Source organism: Neoarius graeffei, chromosome 4 (genome assembly GCF_027579695.1).
Source record: "Neoarius graeffei isolate fNeoGra1 chromosome 4, fNeoGra1.pri, whole genome shotgun sequence".
Taxonomy (NCBI): domain Eukaryota; kingdom Metazoa; phylum Chordata; class Actinopteri; order Siluriformes; family Ariidae; genus Neoarius; species Neoarius graeffei.
In genome coordinates, this window is record NC_083572.1 from 105,545,657 (window position 1) to 105,566,491 (window position 20,835).

The 20,835-nt window shown below is 39.9% G+C and overlaps 1 protein-coding gene across 1 annotated transcript in view; it reads right to left on the reverse strand.

The window, feature by feature from the left end:
* col7a1 (collagen, type VII, alpha 1) overlaps positions 1-17,951 on the reverse strand; it is a 519,627-nt gene extending 501,676 nt beyond the window's left edge. Inside the window, exon 1 of the mRNA XM_060918496.1 lies at positions 17,722-17,951. The gene's annotated coding sequence lies outside the window, so the exon portion shown is untranslated. The remainder of the gene's footprint in view (positions 1-17,721) is intronic.
* Positions 17,952-20,835: the final 2,884 nt, after the last annotated feature.

The following is a 20,835-nucleotide window of genomic DNA, read 5'->3' on the forward strand; positions in this document are numbered from 1 at the left end:
GCCACTGTCACAAGTCCTGCTGTGACCACAACCATATACAGCACAAAGATATGGCAGAGCTAAAAGAACGCTTAAAGCAGCAGAAAAACAGAGTTGCGCACGCGTGACTATGTTTTGTATAGAATGTCACTTGACCCCGCATTTGTATATCCACCAACATGGCCGACATCCGGGTTTCTATTTTGCTTTGTCGGCACTTGCCAGTGGAGGATAAAAAATAGTGAACAGATTTGGATGAAATTTGGAGGAAAGGTAAACCATGGGCCAAAGAACAATTGATTAGATTTTGATGCATATCCGGATGTGTGTAGATCCGGAATTTCTTTTTTTGTCTTTTCCCAATGTAACTCAAAAAGTAATGAACAGATTTGGATGAAATTTGGTGGACAGCTTTAGTATTATCCTAGGCGCAGTTGATTTGATTTTGATGTTGATAATACAGTATGTGGCTTGGTGGAGAGATGGACTCTACCGAGTGCCCTTCTCGTTCCCTATTTAATGTTACACTCACAGAACAGAGAGCAGTAGAGCTACACTGAGTTTGTATAATTGTCTCAGGAACATAACATACAATATCATTGCTATAATAAACTATAATTTTTCGGGTTTGTTTAATTTACTTTCATTTCTTTGCCAACGTGATCACCTTATTATTATCTCCTCTTGTAGCACTCTAGAACCCAAGGTGTGTCTCACATCAGTCAGAGATCACCGCTACACCAGACCAACCCTTACACAAACGAATGAAGGAGGAAGCCATCGTCTCTTAATATCTTTCTAAACTGGTCTATACTGAGAATTCGCTCCAAATCCAAACCCTGTTAAAAAAAAACAGTCACAACAATCATGAGCTGAAATACAAAAATGAGTCCGCGAAGGCTTTCAGTCGTCTAATGTTTGGTTATTTTATTCAGTCTTGATACCAAGTTCAAACAGAGTGACAGTAAGCTGTATAAACATATATTCACTTCTCTCCAGGTGTGCTTCAATAACGTTACCTGAACAGCGCATGAGTGTGGCTTTAATATACGTCAAGGCATGTGGAACTGGAACACGTGGCAATATACTAATCACAATACTGTAGGTTGTGTTTTGTATTGTCCCGGAGGTGGAAAAAAAAAACAGGAGAAAAGGAGTGAAGCCAAACAAGGAAAAGAGGTGATGAAACCATTCAATTTCTTTCAATTACATTTTTTTTTAATATATCATTTTCTATATTTCTGTATAAATATGACCTAAAACATCAGATTTTCACACAAGTCCTAAAAGTAGATAAAAGAGAAACCAGCTAAACAAACGAGACAAAAATATTATACTTGGTCATTTATTTATTGAGGAAAATGATCCAATATTACATATCTGTGAATGGCAAAAGTATGTGAACCTTTGCTTTCAGTATCTGGTGTGACCCCCTTGTGCAGCAATAACTGCAACTAAACGTTTGCGGTAACTGTTGATCAGTCCTGCACACCGGCTTGGAGGAATTTTAGCCCATTCCTCCGTACAGAACAGCTTCAACTCTGGGATGTTGGTGGGTTTCCTCACATGAACTGCTCACTTCAGGTCCTTCCACAACATTTCAATTGGATTAAGGTCAGGACTTTGACTTGGCCATTCCAAAACATTATTTTATTCTTCTTTAATCATTCTTTGGTAGAATGACTTGTGTGCTTAGGGTCGTTGTCTTGCTGCATGACCCACCTTCTCTTGAGATTCAGTTCATGGACAGATGTCCTGACATTTTCCTTTAGAATTCGCTGGTATAATTCAGAATTCATTGTTCCATCAATGATGGCAAGCCGTCCTGGCCCAGATGCAGCAAAACAGGCCCAAACTATGATACTACCACCACCATGTTTCACAGATGGGATAAGGTTCTTATGCTGGAATGCAGGGTTTTCCTTTCTCCAAACATAGCACTTCTCATTTAAACCAAAAAGTTCCATTTTGGTCTCATCCGTCCACAAAACATTTTTCCAATAGCCGTCTGGCTTGTCCATATGATCTTCAGCAAACTGCAGATGAGCAGCAATGTTCTTTTTGGAGAGCAGTGGCTTTCTCCTCACAACCCTGCCATGCACACCATTGTTGTTCAGTGTTCTCCTGATGGTGGACTCATTAGCATTAGCCAATGTGAGAGAGGCCTTCAGTTGCTTAGAAGTTACCCTGGGGTTCTTTGTGACCTTGCCAACTATTACACACCTTGCTCTTGGACTGATCTTTGTTGGTCGACCACTCCTGGGGAGGGTAACAATGGCCTTGAATTTCCTCCGTTTGTACACAATCTGTCTGACTGTGGATTGGTGGAGTCCAAACTCTTTAGAGATGGTTTTGTGACCTTTTCCAGCCTAATGAGCATCAGCAACGCTTTTTCTGAGGTCCTCAGAAATCTCCTTTGTTCGTGCCATGATACACTTCCACAAACATGTGTTGTGAAGATCAGCCTTTGATAGATCCCTGTTCTTTAAATAAAACAGGGTGCCCACTCACACCTGATTGTCGTCCCATTGATTGAAAACACCTGACTCTAATTTCACCTTCAAATTAACTGCTAATCCTAGAGGTTCACATACTTTTTCCACTCACAGATATGTAATATTGGATCATTTTCCTCAATAAATAAATGACCAAGTATAATATTTTTGTCTCATTTGTTTAACTGGGTTCTCTTTATCTACTTTTAGGACTTGTGTGAAAATCTGATAATGTTTTATGTCATATTTATGCAGACATATAGAAAATTTTAAAGGGTTCACAAACTTTCAATCACCACTGTGTCTGTGTGTATATATTTATTATTGATAACTATTTAATTTGCAGATACACTTACAGACTGTAAAACTTCCAGGAATCACAGGTTGCTGCAGCTCAACCTGCAGCCTCGCATCAAACTAATCACTCTTTCCTAAATTTTCTGTCCAAGATGTCTTATCAGAGTTGATTTCTCCTCATGTGTTGCCAAAGTATCTGGGTCTGTCTCAGAAACTGGGTACTGTGGGGGTGGCCCACTAAATATACTCACAGTCAATAAACTATACGGTTTTGAATGGTGATGTTGGTTTTAGTTTGAAATAAAATGAAAGAAATAATACAGATAAAACTAAATCTTTGATGTGAATACTCTATTCAGAATTTGGCAAAAATTCTGCAAATTTGTTGAAAAATGGCGGCTTGATCTAGGACATGATAAACGGTCGACTACATCGCATTCCCTTAAAAAGGTTGTAGTCCACTGAAAAGTCTACAATTATCACTAATTGTATTTTAAGTTGTAACTTTATACACCTAAGGATTGGTGCGCTCACAGAATAATCATAACCGTAATAAAACATCATGCAAAATATTTCATCACCGTCGTAACTCCATTTTCCGCAAACCCAAAACCAATACGATCGTGTGTTTTGATCTAAACGGAAAGCCTCAGGGTCGAGGTCACGACCTCACCAAAAGTAGGAACTTAAAATCACTACGCCGTATAAAAATTTAGTTATAAATCTGCGATTTTGTTTTTTAAAACGAAAGCTGAAAGTTAGGTATAGAATATGTTTCTTACAGAATATGTTACGATGGTAGCTGGTCTTGTATGAATTTCTGAGCTATAAAATGAGTTGTGGTCTATTTTTTACCGTAGCGTGTTATTTGTGTGCGGGGAAGGACACACATTAACAATTTGCATGTGTAGAATGGAATTTTCCACTCCAACAGTTAGAAGTTGATCGTGCTTCCATTTGCGGTCTTTCTGTTACGCGGGTGATCTGTTCGGTGCTGGTACCTCGTATAGTGAAGGCTACATCAGGGGGCAGAGCCTTTTCTTACAAAGCCCCACTGTTATGGAACAGCCTTCCAAGTAATGTTCGGGAATCAGACACAGTCTCAGCATTTAAGTCTAGGCTGAAAACATATCTGTTTAGTCAAGCCTTTTGTTAATGGTGTTTATGAGGTAAAGGAGTAGATCTGGAGGGTCCTCAGACATAGAGTGTTTTGGTAAACTGGGATGTATGGATGCTGTCAGTCCCCACTCGCTTGCTCACTCGAGTTTGTTGACGGTGCAGTGGCTGGCTGCTTTATGTCCCGGGGCTCCCTCATGCCTGTGTTACCTTCTGGCTCTCTCCTTTTAGTTATGCTGTCATAGTTAGTTGCCGGAGTCCCCGCTTGTACTCGGTGCAATATGTATACTGTTCCTACTTATTCAGGTGACATTGGGCATACCTAACCACCTGTGTTTTCTTTCTCCCCCCCCCAAATCTGTCCCTCTGAGTTACATGGAGTCAACAGGAAATCTTTTGGTGGAGACGGTGGGGACCTCGACTGGCTATCGTAGCCTGCAGGGAATCGGCCGTCAGACATTCTGTCGCATGTCCCAGACCCGGTGAAATGTAACTGAATTGTCTTGGCCAGGCCTAAGGGTCCCATCTGCATCTCATCATTGCTGAGGAGTGTGCTCCCATCACCCAATCAAGCATCCAGCCAGAGCAGGTCATGATATATTTTTTACCATATTAACATGCCATTGTGCGTCATGCCTCATGTAAAGACTCTCGTCTCTGCGAGCCTACCACACAGATTTAATACTTGTCATTTTTAGGGCATACCTAACAACGTGTTTTCTCTCTCTCCCCCCCCCCCATCTGTCCCTCTGAGTTACATGTTTATCCTGGGATTGAGATGCTGGCCTCTTCTGCCCCTCGGACCTGCTTGATCCATCCTGGTGCCCTGTGTCTGGTCGGAGTTTTATCGCCCCACTCCTGTGAAGGACGGCCCCATGAGGACAGTTGAGGGTTATACCTGTTAAAACTGTTAATATTATAGTCAGGCTGTCTGTTGTTGCCCAAATGAGGATGGGTTCCCTTTTGAGTCTGGTTCCTCTCGAGGTTTCTTCCTCATGTCGTCTGAGGGAGTTTTTCCTTGCCACCGTCGCCACAGGCTTGCTCATTGGGGATAGATTAGGGATAAAATTAGCTCATGTTTTAAGTCGTTCAAATTCTGTAAAGCTGCTTTGCGACAATGTTTATTGTTAAAAGCGCTGTACAAATAAACTTGATTTGATTTGATTTGATTTGATTCGGGCGTTATCACTGAAAAGGTGAGTTTTGAGAGTTTTATTTTGTTTTAGTCTTGCAGTATAAGGCAATAGAATGTTTCTTTTTCATCTTACTTTCATATTTTGTAGTGTTTGCGTATTTTTGGCCAATATTTTGCAACCATGGTCAATTTAGATCGAACTTTTGATAGAATCTACGGCCAGTCATTTTGCCTCGCGCTCCGTCCGGTGCGGTAGTGATGTCCTGTTGCTTGCGCGCCACAGCAGAGACCCGCGCGACCTTCAGCCGGTACAGTCACTGTTCTTTTACCACCGCCGTTATTCTCATCTTTCCGGCGTGTTCTTGATTTTTCCATTGTGCCCCATTTTGCCATATCAAATACCCAAAATGTATCATATTATTCATATTTAAGTGAATAATCAAGTCAGTCATCATAACTTGGCATTTTTAACCCAAGCAATCAAAAAGAGGAAATTTATTCAATATTTTCACTCATCTGTGAAGGAGGGGCTTTAATTCTTCATGATGGAGTTATTTTATATGGAAATCAGTTTTACAAAAGCATTTGAATTGTAAATCAAAAAAAATTTCCACAGTGGAGGCCAGATAAAGCAAGATACCATCTTTATTCTTATTAAACATGACAAAATTGAGTGTTAGGTAAATGCAAAAAAAAATTGTAAAATTAGAAAATTTATTTTTTGACCATAATGTCCCAAACGAGAGACCAGTTTCTGAGACAGACCCATATACTTTTGGCACAATGTCTTGCAAACTGTGCTCTTTTTTCCCCTCAAAACCAACAGCCTCATTGACTCCAAAGTGTTTCCAAATGTCAGCTCATAAAAAACAAAACGTGTTCGTTTGAATTGAGACGACCTGACATTTCCCACTCTCGCTCAGACTTTGAACATAAACATGACTCTTAGAGAAGCAGTGCAAGTCTGCGCTTGTGAAATTTAAAAAAAAAAAAACATTTAAAAGGGCTGTTGATGATTATTTTCATAACCAGGTCTTTTGCAAGAAAGCATCGTGATGCATCATACGGTACAAATGATTATTACCATCACTACAAAACATGCAGCTTTGACAAATACACTCTGTGGTAAGACGATTCCACATCACCAGGACTGAAAAGCCACACTTTGCACATTCCTGTTTTCCCTGTTAAACACAGCGCCAAAACTCGGTTCATAATTCAAGCTGGATGGCCTTTCGATTTCATAAAATCGGTGGGATTTAGTTCGCTCTGAAATGTGGTCATTGTGACACGTTTATTTCTGTAATATCTCACAAAATGTCAGGTCATTCTATGGCTGGGAAGTTATTTAATTTGAGGGGATTAAAGCAAATAACATGCATGAAATCGCTCGCAGACAGAAGTCGTCCGCGTGCAAAGGTTTACCGTTAACCGTGCACGTACAGTTCCATCATTCTGTCGCTAAACGAACAGCTGATCACACCGAGGTGCTCGCTGAGCGCCAATATTTATTAGTTTGGTCCTGCGTTTCCTTTCCTTCGTATATAACATAACGTCTTTTCTTCTCGCTTTCTTTCCGCTACTGTAGATGGTCTTTCACGTTTCATTCGCACACTCAGGCCCTGTCCACACGGCTTTTATCGGATTCAGGTGAATCTGATAAAATTGTTTATCGTTTCGGCCTGGTGTCCACACGGCACCGGCGTTTTGGGTGCCCCACAACGATATTTTTTGAGAACGGGTTCCAGAGTGGAAAAATCTGGCAACGGCGCCGTTGCAAAGTCATCTGGATGAGTAGAACGGATTTGTTTACGATGACGTCACAACCACATGACTAGAACAAGCAGCACTCTCGCTGTTTTGTATGAACCACTGCATTGCGTTCACTTTTGTATACAGCTTTTCTTTTAAACAAACAAGTAACAACCATTTCTTGAATTTCTTTTTTTTATTGGATAAGACTGCTTTTCAAAATGTTCACACACAATAAGAAAATTAAGTTATATAAAACTATGCACACTAATAAAACTAATTTGTACACACGGAAGGCACGATTTCCTCGCGTAGTCGCAGCCATCTTCTTCTTCTTGTTGTGTGTTTGTTCCTGAGTGCTTCACGCCGGGTAGAAGAAGGGGTTTATGCGCATGCGTCCTACTTCTTCTATTATTCTGGTGTCTCCGATGGGACCGTCTTACAGCGCACCTAGAGGTGTGGCATGTGTATTGCATCATTTTCAGCAAGTGTTGCGTTGCCATATGTACCTGATATTTTACTGATCTGTTGCCCATGTGGATGCGATCTTTTTTTTAAATAAAATCTCATTGCCGTTGTCGTGTGGATGTAGCCTCACGTCCTCCATTTTTCTCTCCAGTTTCAAATTTGTATCCCACAATGCCTTGTGTGAACAGGGAAAGCCCACCACGTGATGTGATGCATGATGTAGTATCTTGAATTGAGTCATGGTGAAGCAGGAAAAAATAGCGGAGAATTTACGGCCACGTGGCTCTAAAGTCATTAATTGTTCTATTTAAAATAAATGAATAAATAAAATTGGAAGTCTGTGATTCAAATTCAGTAGTTTTTAGTCCACTAAACAAAAATAATTAGGTGTCGGGGATACTTCTTTTTATGACCTACACTCGAAAAATCTGAAAAGCCGTCTAGCTTTAACTAACAAGCTAAAATGGTGTTTAAACTTCAGGGGGCATCATGAGAAAATGTTCAAGTAACCAGAGTGAATTTAGTTAAATTATTAGTGAAAGTATACACAATACCTATATCTATGACAGGTCATGGAGGAGTTGTGTTGGATGTTTATCTACAAACAGAAGAATGTGCTCAACATGTTGAAATTTAGATCAGAGATTTTCATTTAATTTGTGCCATAGTGTGTTTATGAAAGAAATTTGTGTCATGCTGTTATTGGAAAATAATCAGTGAGAGAGTGATGTGATGAAGCAGATTTCCTGTTACTACCCTGACGTCAATTATTTTCAGATCACGTCATCATAAGTGTTTTATGCTTTTTATAGCTGCACGGTTATATAGGCGTGTAACAATATATTGTGTAATGATAAATCACAATACAAATTTATGACGGTTCCTAATCTTAAGACAATCCTGATTATACACAACTGAAGAAATTTTTCACTTACTTAGGATAATTCGATGTCTTTCTTAGCTGACATCTTGATCACATCTAACGCTTGGCATCTCTGGCCACTGCCGGATGGTGCACGTGACCTAGAAATCGGCTGGTCGCACGTATGGCTAAGTTGGTATGTCCCTACACCCTGATTAAGATTAGTAATCGATAATCAATAATACTAATCTTAAGATTAGTAAATCAACCAACTGGATGAAACTTTTCGAAAGTACAACCCTGATTCCAAAAAAGTTGGGACAAAGTACAAATAAAAACGGAATGCAATGATGTGGAAATTTCAAAATTCCATATTTTATTCAGAATAGAACATAGATGACACATCAAATTTTTGAACTGAGAAAATGTATCATTTAAAGAGAAAAATTAGGTGATTTTAAATTTCATGACAACAACACATCTCAAAAAAGTTGGGACAAGGACATGTTTACCACTGTGAGACATCCCCTTTTCTCTTTACAACAGTCTGTAAACGTCTGGGGACTGAGGAGACAAGTTGCTCAAGTTTAGGGATAGGAATGTTAACCCATTCTTGTCTAATGTAGGATTCTAGGTGCTCAACTGTCTTAGGTCTTTTTTGTCGTATCTTCCGTTTTATGATGCGCCAAATGTTTTCTATGGGTGAAAGATCTGGACTGCAGGCTGGCCAGTTCAGTATCCGGACCCTTCTTCTACGCAGCCATGATGCTGTAATTGATGCAGTATGTGGTTTGGCATTGTCATGTTGGAAAATGCAAGGTCTTCCCTGAAAGAGACGTCGTCTGGATGGGAGCATATGTTGCTCTAGAACCTGGATATACCTTTCAGCATTGATGGTGTCTTTCCAGATGTGTAAGCTGCCCATGCCACACGCACTAATGCAACCCCATACCATCAGAGATGCAGGCTTCTGAACTGAGCGCTGATAACAACTTGGGTCGTCCTTCTCCTCTTTAGTCCGAATGACACGGCGTCCCTGATTTCCATAAAGAACTTCAAATTTTGATTCGTCTGACCACAGAACAGTTTTCCACTTTTCCACAGTCCATTTTAAATGAGCCTTGGCCCAGAGAAGACGTCTGCGCTTCTGGATCATGTTTAGATACGGCTTCTTCTTTGAACTATAGAGTTTTAGCTGGCAACGGCGGATGGCACGGTGAATTGTGTTCACAGATAATGTTCTCTGGAAATATTCCTGAGCCCATTTTGTGATTTCCAACACAGAAGCATGCCTGCATTTGATGCAGTGCCGTCTAAGGGCCCGAAGATCACGGGCACCCAGTATGGTTTTCCGGCCTTGACCCTTACGCACAGAGATTCTTCCAGATTCTCTGAATCTTTTGATGATATTATGCACTGTAGATGATGATATGTTCAAACTCTTTGCAATTTTACACTGTCGAAGTCCTTTCTGATATTGCTCCACTACTTGTCGGCGCAGAATTAGGGGGATTGGTGATCCTCTTCCCATCTTTACTTCTGAGAGCCACTGCCACTCCAAGGTGCTCTTTTTATACCCAGTCATGTTAATGACCTATTGCCAATTGACCTAATGAGTTCCAATTTGGTCCTCCAGCTGCTCCTTTTTTGTACCTTTAACTTTTCCAGCCTCTTATTGCCCCTGTCCCAACTTTTTTGAAATGTGTTGCTGTCATGAAATTTCAAATGAGCCAATATTTGGCATGCAATTTCAAAATGTCTCACTTTTGACATTTGATATGTTGTCTATGTTCTATTGTGAATACAATATCAGTTTTTGAGATTTGTAAATTATTGCATTCCGTTTTTATTTACAATTTGTACTTTGTCCCAACTTTTTTGGAATCGGAGTTGTATGACAATTCCTGTTTGTCATTAACCTTTTCATTTTTAATTAAAAAAAAAAAGTTAATTATATTTTGCTCCAACCTTTAAAAATGTGGGTAAATAATGTTGCTTTTTTTTGGTAATAAAATTCTCTTTTTTTTTTAAATATTGAGTGGAAAATCGAATAAATCAACCTGATATTGTGAATCAAATTGAATCATGAATCAAGTGAATCGTTACAAGCCGACTGTTATACCTTTTTTTTTTTATTAAAGAATGACATACTTTTTACCCATGAAAATTTATATTTAAATGTTATGGGACGTCCATAAAACAGACAAGTTAGTTCCCAAAATCAAAGCTCGTCATGTTACAAATAATCTGCAACTATAAACTCCTCAGTCTTTAAAAATTAATTTTTTTTTCTTAAAGTTGCAAATTTAACTCCAAGTGTGTTTCCATTAACTTGCTAAACATGCAATTTGAAACTGCGCAATGAAAAGACATGAATTTCAAAAACCTCTCAAATATCGCAAAACAGGTTCCGACACTCGCATGAGGGTTTTTTTTTTTTAGATGAATTGACGAAGCAATATTTCCCAAACTTGAAACGGAAAAACATTTAAGTCATGTGGAAACAATCAAAATCACCATGGTGACACTCATTGGGTCTTGTAGATCCATCACCATCTTTATTCAGATTGACTACCTTGAGTGGAGAAAACCCAGTTTTAATCGCATAACAATCAGGCAATGGAAACACATTGTTGGCAAAACACAATTGTGTTTTGTCAACTTTTTTTTTTTTTTAAACTTGCTTCTATATTGCAGAAAACTGCAGTGGAAACCCACCTTCCGAGTCTGACACTGAAGACTCCTAACAAACTTTTAACAAGAAATCATATTGTTAATAATTAGAACAAGCACATTACAAAATGTCTCATCTCATCATCTCTAGCCGCTTTATCCTGTTCTACAGGGTCGCAGGCAAGCTGGAGCCTATCCCAGCTGACTATGGGCGAAAGGCGGGGTACATCCTGGACAAGTCGCCAGGTCATCACAGGGCTGACACAGACAACCATTCACACTCACATTCACACCTACGGTCAATTTAGAGTCACCAGTTAACCTAACCTGCATGCAGGGGTGATAGCGTTCTGGGGCCGCGCCGGATTTCCGTCGTACCGTGGCTGGGGAAAAAAAAAATCTAGTTCGCCCATTGTCCTGTGTCATTCTGAGATGCGCAGATAGACAGTAAAGGGAATTCACATAATATGGAACTAGTGGGAAAAAAGTGCCGTCACGGCACGAATTAGAACCTCAGGGTCTAATTCGTGCCGTGACGGCACTTTTTTCCCCACTAGTTCCATATCATGCGAATTCCCTTTACTGTCTATCTGCGCATCTCATTATGACACAGGACAATGGGCGAACTAGATTTTTTTTTTCCCCAGCTACGGTACGCCGGAAATCCGGCGCGGCGCCGGAACGCTATCACCCCTGTGCATGTCTTTGGACTGTGGGGGAAACCGGAGCACCCGGAGGAAACCCACGCGGACACGGGGAGAACATGCAAACTCCGCACAGAAAGGCCCTCGCCGGCCCCGGGGCTCGAACCCGGACCTTCTTGCTGTGAGGTGTCAGCGCTAACCACTACACCACCGTGCCGCCCCCATTACAAAATGTATAACAGATTATTCTCTCCACATTTCACTCTATGAGCAATCGCATGCTCTGATCGGCTCCTACTAGGATATCAGCTTATACAAGAGTAGAGAAAAACAAAATGGCAGAGTGCATAAAGTCAGATAACTCACGTTGTCAAGTATTTGAAAGGAATAGAAATAGCTAAAAGAATATTAGTTCTCCCCCCTCCCCCCAATATTTCTCCTGTTCCACACTCCAGCCCAGTTGGTGGCGGTAATGCACCTTTCAGTTGGTTTGCCAACAGCCAAAAAAACCCTAAAGAAGAAAATGGTGGCACGTGTTACTGAAAACAACCAAGAACAAAAAAAAAAAAAAAGGAAAAAAGCTAACAACATATGGAATGAAATATTTGATGGTAAGAACGCATCTTTTTAAAATTTTTTAAAGAATTATTACTACCTCCCCAGGATGGAGTCCACCAGGGGGCGAGGTATTGATTTTGGTTGGGTTTCAATGCATGTTTGTTTCTTTGTAAATGATATTACGGGAAAGCGGCTGGACCAATCTTCATGAAACGTTCAGGATAGATGGGCATTGGTCTCAAATAGAACCTCCAAAAGTTTGGGGTCATCCGGCCAAAGTCAAGGTCACGGTGACCAAAAAGGTTTTAAAAAAAAAAATTAAAAAAAAAAAAAGCTCTGAGCTCAGACTGCAATAGCACTGCCTCGGAAAGACTCCACCCACAAATACACTGAATCACTACCTGCCTCATTTGCATACACTGCTGTCATTGGATGGTTTCTTGGTTCTTTTACATATGCAAAGAAAGGGGTTTTGGCCACACCCCCTTTTAAACCCCATTGATAAAAACTTCCTCACCCTGTTGATTTATTATTATAAATATATGGACCAGACTAAAGAAAATCGCTTTCAGACGTGTTTATGCTCATTACAGAGGGAAAGTGCGTTCCACCGAGATTCCTACGGAAGCCGAGAGAGGCCCTTCATATAATCCTTTTTTTTTTTTTTTTATATTCACCTTGTTATCCCGAGATAACGACAATTAATTCAGGATCTTGAGAAAACAACAACCAATTCGAGATCTCGAGAAAACAAAACCGTTATTTCGAGATCTCGAGTAAACAGCTGAGAAATGGTTCATTCAGGTGCGCCAAGAGACTTGTGATATGCTGACTTTGGGGCTATTTCTCATTCTGTATAGACGCAACTTTGGTCATTAGAATGTCTGGAATACTCGATCACCTAATAAGGCAATATTTTGATCAGGGGTTGACACAGGGAGAGATTGCATTAAGTCTTTTAATAAGGGATCATTTCAAAATTAGTCCGCGGCACCTCTGCAGAAGACTGGCCCGGCTTCGTCTCTACCGACGGAGATACAGTGATCCAGCTGAGATCATGAAATAACGGTTTTGTTTTCTCGAGATCTCGAATTAGTTGTGTTGTTTTCTCGAGATCCTGAATTAATTATGTCGTTATCTCAGGATAACAAGGTGAATAAAAACAAATAGATTATATGAAGGGCCTCTCGCGGCTTCTGTAGATTCCACTGTCTATATTATTCTACTCTTACAGTTTTCAAAACTGAAACCTCCGAACCGAGGCTGACACACACACACACACACACACGGTCGCAGGGGACAACAGAATCAGAACCATGTTTACTGGCCGAGTATGTTCACACACAAGGTCAAGGTCACCAAAAAGGTCAAAATAGTTTTTTTCGCGATATCGTCCTTCTACCGGGCGAGGTTTGTTTTGCCTGGCAACACTTGTTATATCATTTTTCACAAATCACTCCTGTCATTTCGCTGGTTTGTTTGCATTCCAAGCGGAAATGATTGCTAGACGTTTTGTATAAAAGTTATTTCTCAAATTTGCAAAAAATAAAAATACTCTGTTTCTCAAAATCCAGTGAATGTGGATAGAATAAGACAGTTGTTCCAATCAATCTCGTTGTACCGTACATTGCTTATAGACAACTCTGTGCTACACGCCTCGTCAGCTATCAGCTCATGTACGACTCGATTTTGTAGAACCACCGTTCAGTATAAGCCTGTGATTTGAGCTGCAGCTACACTACCACCAGAGCCGCTGTTATAAAGAAAGCAACACCTTCTGACCAATCAGAATCCAACAGCGATGGAGAGGTTTAGATTTTTAAGGCTACTCTTAGCATGAAGTGATATTTCTTTCTTGCTTGGGTATATGGAAAATAAGACCTGATGGACTTATTTTGAACATGTTTTTTTCTTTAAAAAAAAAGTGCAGGAAGGTGTATATTAATTCATGTTTTTTTTTTTAAACTAATGTTTCTTAAAAAAAAAAAAAAATACAATCAGCTCGTATTAATGCTGCGAGTTATTTAGGTACCATAGTTGTAAAACAAACTGACTTGTCACTTTTTGTACACGGTGTTCACCTAAAACTTGCGTAGTAACTAAAGTATAAACAACGTTACGATGTTGCTTAAAAAGTGTAGCTCCACCCCCAGCTCTGAGCCTAACTCCACCCACTGCATAACTCTGATAAATGCTTAAAAAAGGGGAGGCAAGGGACAGGAAATGGCATAAAGTCCTGTGACCTATGAGCATATAATCGAGACTCCCACTCAAGGGCGGGGGCTTAGAGGTGCACCGCCCACCTCTCCACCCACCATGACGCCCATGCCTGAATGGGTATCGACTGTTTTTCTTTTTCTAAAAATGTCATAATGTAGAGAAATTCCAAATGGTTGACTCTATATTGACATCGGCCTTGCAAGGTTCTGGATGATTAACCAGTAGATGGTATTTTGAGCCAATTTCAACCCAATTTTTATTTTAAAAAATGCAATTTTATCCATATTAACACCAGCATTGATGCGTTTCACCACAGTACAATCATACCATTTAGTTTACATCTCAAAAAAAAAAAAAAAATTGTGTAGTAGAGCGACGGCTACAATTATCGACATCTTTACAGACTTACCAATAAAACAATTTTACAAAAGGTGAGTTTCAGTTCCAACAGTTATTGGTTAATTAATTACCCGGAAGACCCGCCTCACCCTTTGATCTTGTCGTCTGATGATGACAGCTCGTTACCTGAGATGGATTTTTTTTTTTTTTTTAGCACTTTCAGCAATTTTTTGGAAAACCGGGACATTATCATCGCAGGTAAGCATGGTGGAAAGATCATGGACATGTTTTTACTGATCAAATTCACTGACATTTCATGATCTCCTCATTGAAACCTACTTTGTTTCTTACTCTTTCATTTGACAGCCGACATTTTGTATCTAAACGGGCGTTTGAGAAGTCACGTGTGTGAGGTGTCGATAATAGTGATCACTTTCACCGGTGTCCACCATTATCGACACCCTGTGGAATTAAGGGACATTTACAACTGTTATGGATCGATCTTTGGGTAACATTGAAGTAGATGAAGTACTTAAAAAAAAAAACTAATAAAAGTGCTATGATTTACAATAATTTTTTTTCTGATTCATAACAGAATGGAATGTTTATAGAGTATCTGGAATCCGATTGCAATAAATAGAATTAGACCAGAATTAAATTCCTAACATGTAAAAAATTACATGCTTGAAATATTTAGATTTTTCTGTTCATTCAGAATTTTTTTTTTTTGCAGTTTGTTGTAAATAATCGACCACATATTACAATATCAGTAGACATTTTATATTTTGGTTTGAGGAATGAGATGCAACCTTTGACCTGGATGTTCATGTGGTTACAATATCAGTTGCTTGTTGATATTTATTGGTAAACGACAAAACTAGAAATTAATACAAACAACAACGAATGATTAACAAAATGTGATCTAGGAAAATACTTAGAAAGTGGAACAAAAAGACTTTCTGATGCAGGTTAAACATTATCAGTTCATTTGTTTACAAACGCTAATTACTTCATTTACATAAACACAGACATCCATATATTTATATAAAATATTTTTGTACTAAATATAAGTCGATGGAAAATTTTTAAATAAAAACTGTTGTTAACGTAATACCACATACCAATTATTTTTAATAAATAATCATCTGGGTGTCGAGAATTGTAGAACGGTGTCGATAACTGTGGACAAACGTGTCGATAATTAATTGTGGAACAGCATGTGTCATTATGATATACTGTATATTTATCTTTAAAAAAACAAACATTCTGTGGCTGGGAAGTTATTTAATTTGAGGAAATTAAAGCAAATAATGTGCGTGAAATCACTCGCTTCACACAGTCAAGCAGACAGAGGAAGTCCGTGTGCGCATGCGCAGGTTTACCTTCTTTTTTTGGGTTTTACGGCAGCTGGCATCCACAGTGTTGCATTACTGCCATCTACAGGTTTTCCTCTGACAGTTCCATCATTCTGTCGCTAACAAACAGCTGATCACACCGAGGTGCTCGCTGAGCGCCGATATTTATTAGTTTGGTACTGCGTTTCCTTTCCTTCATATATAACATTTTATTTTTTTCACGGTCCGGTTTCCATCAAATCCTGCGCTCTGATTGGCTGGCGAGCGGGTTCGTATCCTACAATACGGACCCCGGTTACGGACCCCTGGTGACTCGTTCGTTCACAACAACAACAAAACGTAGTAGCAATTTTTGTCAACATTTATTTTCACATTTCTCAGTATAATAGCATTAATTTTACAGCATGGATAGCGATAACAACAGTGTTCACAGCGAAAGCGAGTTTTACTACCCTGAGGAAGAAGAAATAAAAAAACATTTCAGGAGAAAGATAAAAACCTGTAACTGTTGCTAACGCCGAGCAAAAACATGGCTGAATCCTGAATGACTCAATTTTGTATAAATAGGGGACAACATAGGCGGCAAAATGTAGTTTTTCTCCTGCCATGGAAGTGCACTTGTATACCGAGGAGGAAGCCATTTGCATTACAGCCATGAATGAGGATTCAAAATGGCGGCTCGCCTTGGTTTTCCCTTTCGGGCGCTCTCGATTTCTGTTAGAATTTGGTAAAGAAAAAAATAAATATATTATTTACCAGCTTAAGGTCGGTCACGGTATTTCATGATACGGACTTCCCAGCTGGTAAATAACATTTCTTCTTGCTTTCTTTCCATGACTGTAGTCAGTCTTTCACGTTTCATTCGTACACTCATGTCCTCCATTTTTCTCTCCTGTTTCAAATTTGTATCCCACAATGCCTTGCGTGAACGGGGAAAGCCCACCACGTGATATCATGCATGATGTAATATCTTGTATTGGGTCATGATGAAGCAGGAAAAAAATAGCGGAGAATTTAGAGTCATGTGGCTTTAAATTCATTGTTCTTTTTAAAAAAAAAACCTAAAAATCGGAAGTCTGTGATTTGAATTCAGTAGCTTTCAGTCACTAAACAAAAATAATTGTATGTTGGGGAAAATTCTTTTTATGACCTAGACTTAAAACCTGAAAGGCAGTCCAGCTTTAAGGCGTTGAGAATTGTAGCCGCTGTTCTTTAATCGGACTGCTGAATGAAGTGCCACTGATACAGTAAGTATATCAAATCTGCACCTGAGTGAAAAGCTCAGCCAAGTTCATAAGTTTGAGAGTTTCTTTACGCCAGTTGGGAAAAAAAATGCTCAAACTGGTAGATGTTTTAGTGCTGGAAAAACTCCTAGAAAGGAGCTGCAGACCAGATGCGCAGCTTGTGAACAGGCAACTGCTTGGGGCCCCCGGAGAGTCGGGGCCCCGAGGGCTTCTTTTTTTTTAATTGTTCTTTACCATTGTATTTTCACATTTGGAATTTAAAAAAAGTTTGGTTTCATACATATTTCGTTGGTGTCAGATTATTTATAACATATGAACACTGGTCAGAAGGGCCCCCTGGAAATTTTTGCTTGGGGCCACAACAGACTCTAGAATCGCCTCTGCTGCAGACCATGGCTCCTAAAACTGCTCTCACAAATCAGTTTGTTAACTTTACCTGAACTCCAACTGCCCCTTTATTAACTCCAACACAGTAAACCTGTAATTAAAAAGGTGTGGAAACTACTTTTCTCAGATTCCTCAGAGTCTTCTGGCTTACATTTCACAAACTTTTCACTAAAGTGCCATTTTAATCTGGAACTTACCTGTGAAAAGGTGCAAAACTCAGCTCTCCTGAAGCATAATCCTGTCCCAAAGACCAGCTTCACTCACAGGTGAGCAGGACACTGGCTGGCTGGCTCACGTGCCCAGTAGCATCCAGGTAACCTTTTCCAAAAACTTTACAGCTTTATATAAACCAAGATTTGTGCAGCACTGTAGCTCGCTCCAGGACTGCAGTCCAGACTTGTCTGTGTGTCTGCAGCTAAAATTCTTGCTCTCCTCTTCTCCTTCCTTCTCCTCCTCCTTTTCCCCTTGTGGGATCATTTCTGCAACCCTAACCACATTGCCTGCATAAATTACACTTCAGCCAATCAGATGGCGAGAAACTTAATTCCCACCTTTTTCCTCACAGGTAAAGTTTCCCCTCAAAAAAAAAAGATGACAAATTCCTCACCTGGTAGCATTAGCTTACATTCATATCATGTGTGTTTCTTGGATGTTATTCACTTCAGACCAAAAAAAATCTCTGCAGTTTATGTGAAGGGTGTTTTTTTTTTTTTAAAGAATATTAACTCCATAATACAAGGAAATTATAATAAATCAATCTTTATTTTGTCATTTAAGTCACACCACCATGCCGCTGTTGAATTCTTGATTAAATTTTAACACACACCAAATCTAGGACAGCACGATGGCGTGTAGTGGTTGGTGCTGTCGCCTCACAGGAAGAAGGTCCAGGTTCGAGCCCCGTGGCCGGCAAGGGCCTTTCTGTGTGGAGTTTGCATGTTCTCCCCGTGTCCGCGTGGGTTTCCTCTGGGTGCTCCGGTTTCCCCCACAATCCAAAGACATGCAGGTTAGGTTAACTGGTGACTCTAAATTGACCGTAGGTGTGAGTGTGAATGGTTGTCTGTGTCTATGTGTCAGCCCTGTGATGACCTGGCGACTTGTCCAGGGTGTACCCCGCCTTTCACCCGTAGTCAGCTGGGATAGGCTCCAGCTTGCCTGTGACCCTGTAGAACAGGATAAAGCGGCTAGAGATGAGATACTAAATCCACTGCTTCCTTTAATGCATTCGTTTTACATCATTTTTACAGTTTGTAGGGTGGACACTGAGCATAGCCAGATTAAAAGACTTTGTGAGAAGAAATCGATGGGATGTTTATGGAAGGAGTCTCCAGCGTTAGTGCTTTGTAACAGAGGTCAAGCCATAACTGTCCTGGGAAAAGTCCTCAGGCCTGAGCATGTTGCTGTTTCTTGGTTCATGGTATTTCTCAATGCGTTTGTTAATTAAAAAAAATAAATAAAATCTGGTGAGAGAAAGACTGTTTATAGCTGCTATAACAACTTGTTTCAGTGTTAAACAACTACAAACGGATAAAAAGTGAGACCTGTTGTGCTTTAATTAATAGAAAAACCATAATCGTTGGCAAATTACTGTATTATAAGAGGACTAGGGTTCACTGTTATTGGAAAAGAATCAACACCTGAGTGGTAAAAGTAACTTTGCTTCATCACATCACCGTATCATGAATTTTTTTTTTGTAACCAATAATTGATACAGCCATAAGTAGCAATCATCAGGGTCCAAGCAGCTTACAGAAGTCACAAAGAAGGGTGGAATTTAAGTGTTAACAGCATAAGAGGGTCCAAGTAGGATGACAATTTTAAATTTCTATCATAAAAATAATTCTCCTGACAATTATATTTTGGTGGACTGAAAGCTCCTGCAATCAAATCTCAGACTTCCAATTTCTCTTGGTTTAAAAAAAAAAAAAAAAAGAATGAATTTACAGTAGATCCACATGGCCCTAAATTCTCTGCTATTTTTTTCCTGCTTCACCCTGACCCAATTCAAGATATTACAGTGGTGCTTGAGAGTTTGTGAACCCTTTAGAATTTTATACATTTCTGCATAAATGACCTAAAACATCAGATTTTCACACAAGTCTTAAAAGTAGATAAAGAGAACCCAACTAAACAAATGAGAAAATTATACTTGGTCATGTATTTAAGAAAAGTGATCCAATATTACATATCTGTGAGTGGCAAAAAGTATGCAAACCTTTGCTTTCAGTATCTGGTGTGACCCCCTTGTGCAGCAATAACTGCAACTAAACGTTTACGGTAACTGTTGATCAGTCCTGCACACCGGCTTGGAGGAATTTTAGCCCATTCCTCCATACAGAACAGCTTCAACTCTGGGATGTTGGTGGGTTTCCTCACATGAACTGCTCGCTTCAGGTCCTTCCACAACATTTCAATTGGATTAAGGTCAGGACTTTGACTTGGCCATTCCAAAGCATTAACTTGATTCTTCTTTAACCATTCTTTGGTAGAACGACTTGCATGCTTATGGCCGTTGTCTTGCTGCATGACCCACCTTCTCTTGAGATTCAGTTCATGGACAGATGTCCTGACATTTTCCTTTAGAATTTGTCGGTATAATTCAGAATTCATTGTTCCATCAATGATGGCAAGCCGTCCTGGCCCAGATGCAGCAAAACAGGCCCAAACCATGATACGACCACCACCATGTTTCACAGATGGGATAAGGTGGAATGCAGTATTTTCCTTCCTCTAAGCATAATGCTTCTCATTTAAACCAAAAAGTTTTAGTCTGGTCTCATCCATCCACAAAACATTTTTCCAATAGCCTTCTGGCTTGTCCACGCGATCTTTAGCAAACTGCAGACGAGCAGCAATATTCTTTTTGGAGAGCAGTGGCTTTCTCCTTGCAACCCTGCCATGCACACCATTGTTCAGTGTTCTCCTGATGGTGGACACGAACATTAGCCAATGTGAGAGAGGCCTTCAGTTGCTTAGAAGTTACCCTGGGGGCCTTTGTGACCTTGCCGACTATTACACACCTTGCTCTTGGAGTGGTCTTTGTTGGTCAACCACTCCTGGGGAGGGCAACAATGGTCTTGAATTTCCTCCATTTGTACACAATCTGTCTGACTGTGGATTAGTGGAGTCCAAACTCTAGAGATGGTTTTGTAACCTTTTCCAGCCTGATGAGCATCAACAATGCTTTTTCTGAGGTCCTCAGAAAGCTTTGTTCCTGCCATGATACACTTCCACAAACATGTGTTGTGAAGATCAGACTTGATAGATCCCTGTTCTTTAAATAAAACAGGGTGCCCACTCACACCTGATTT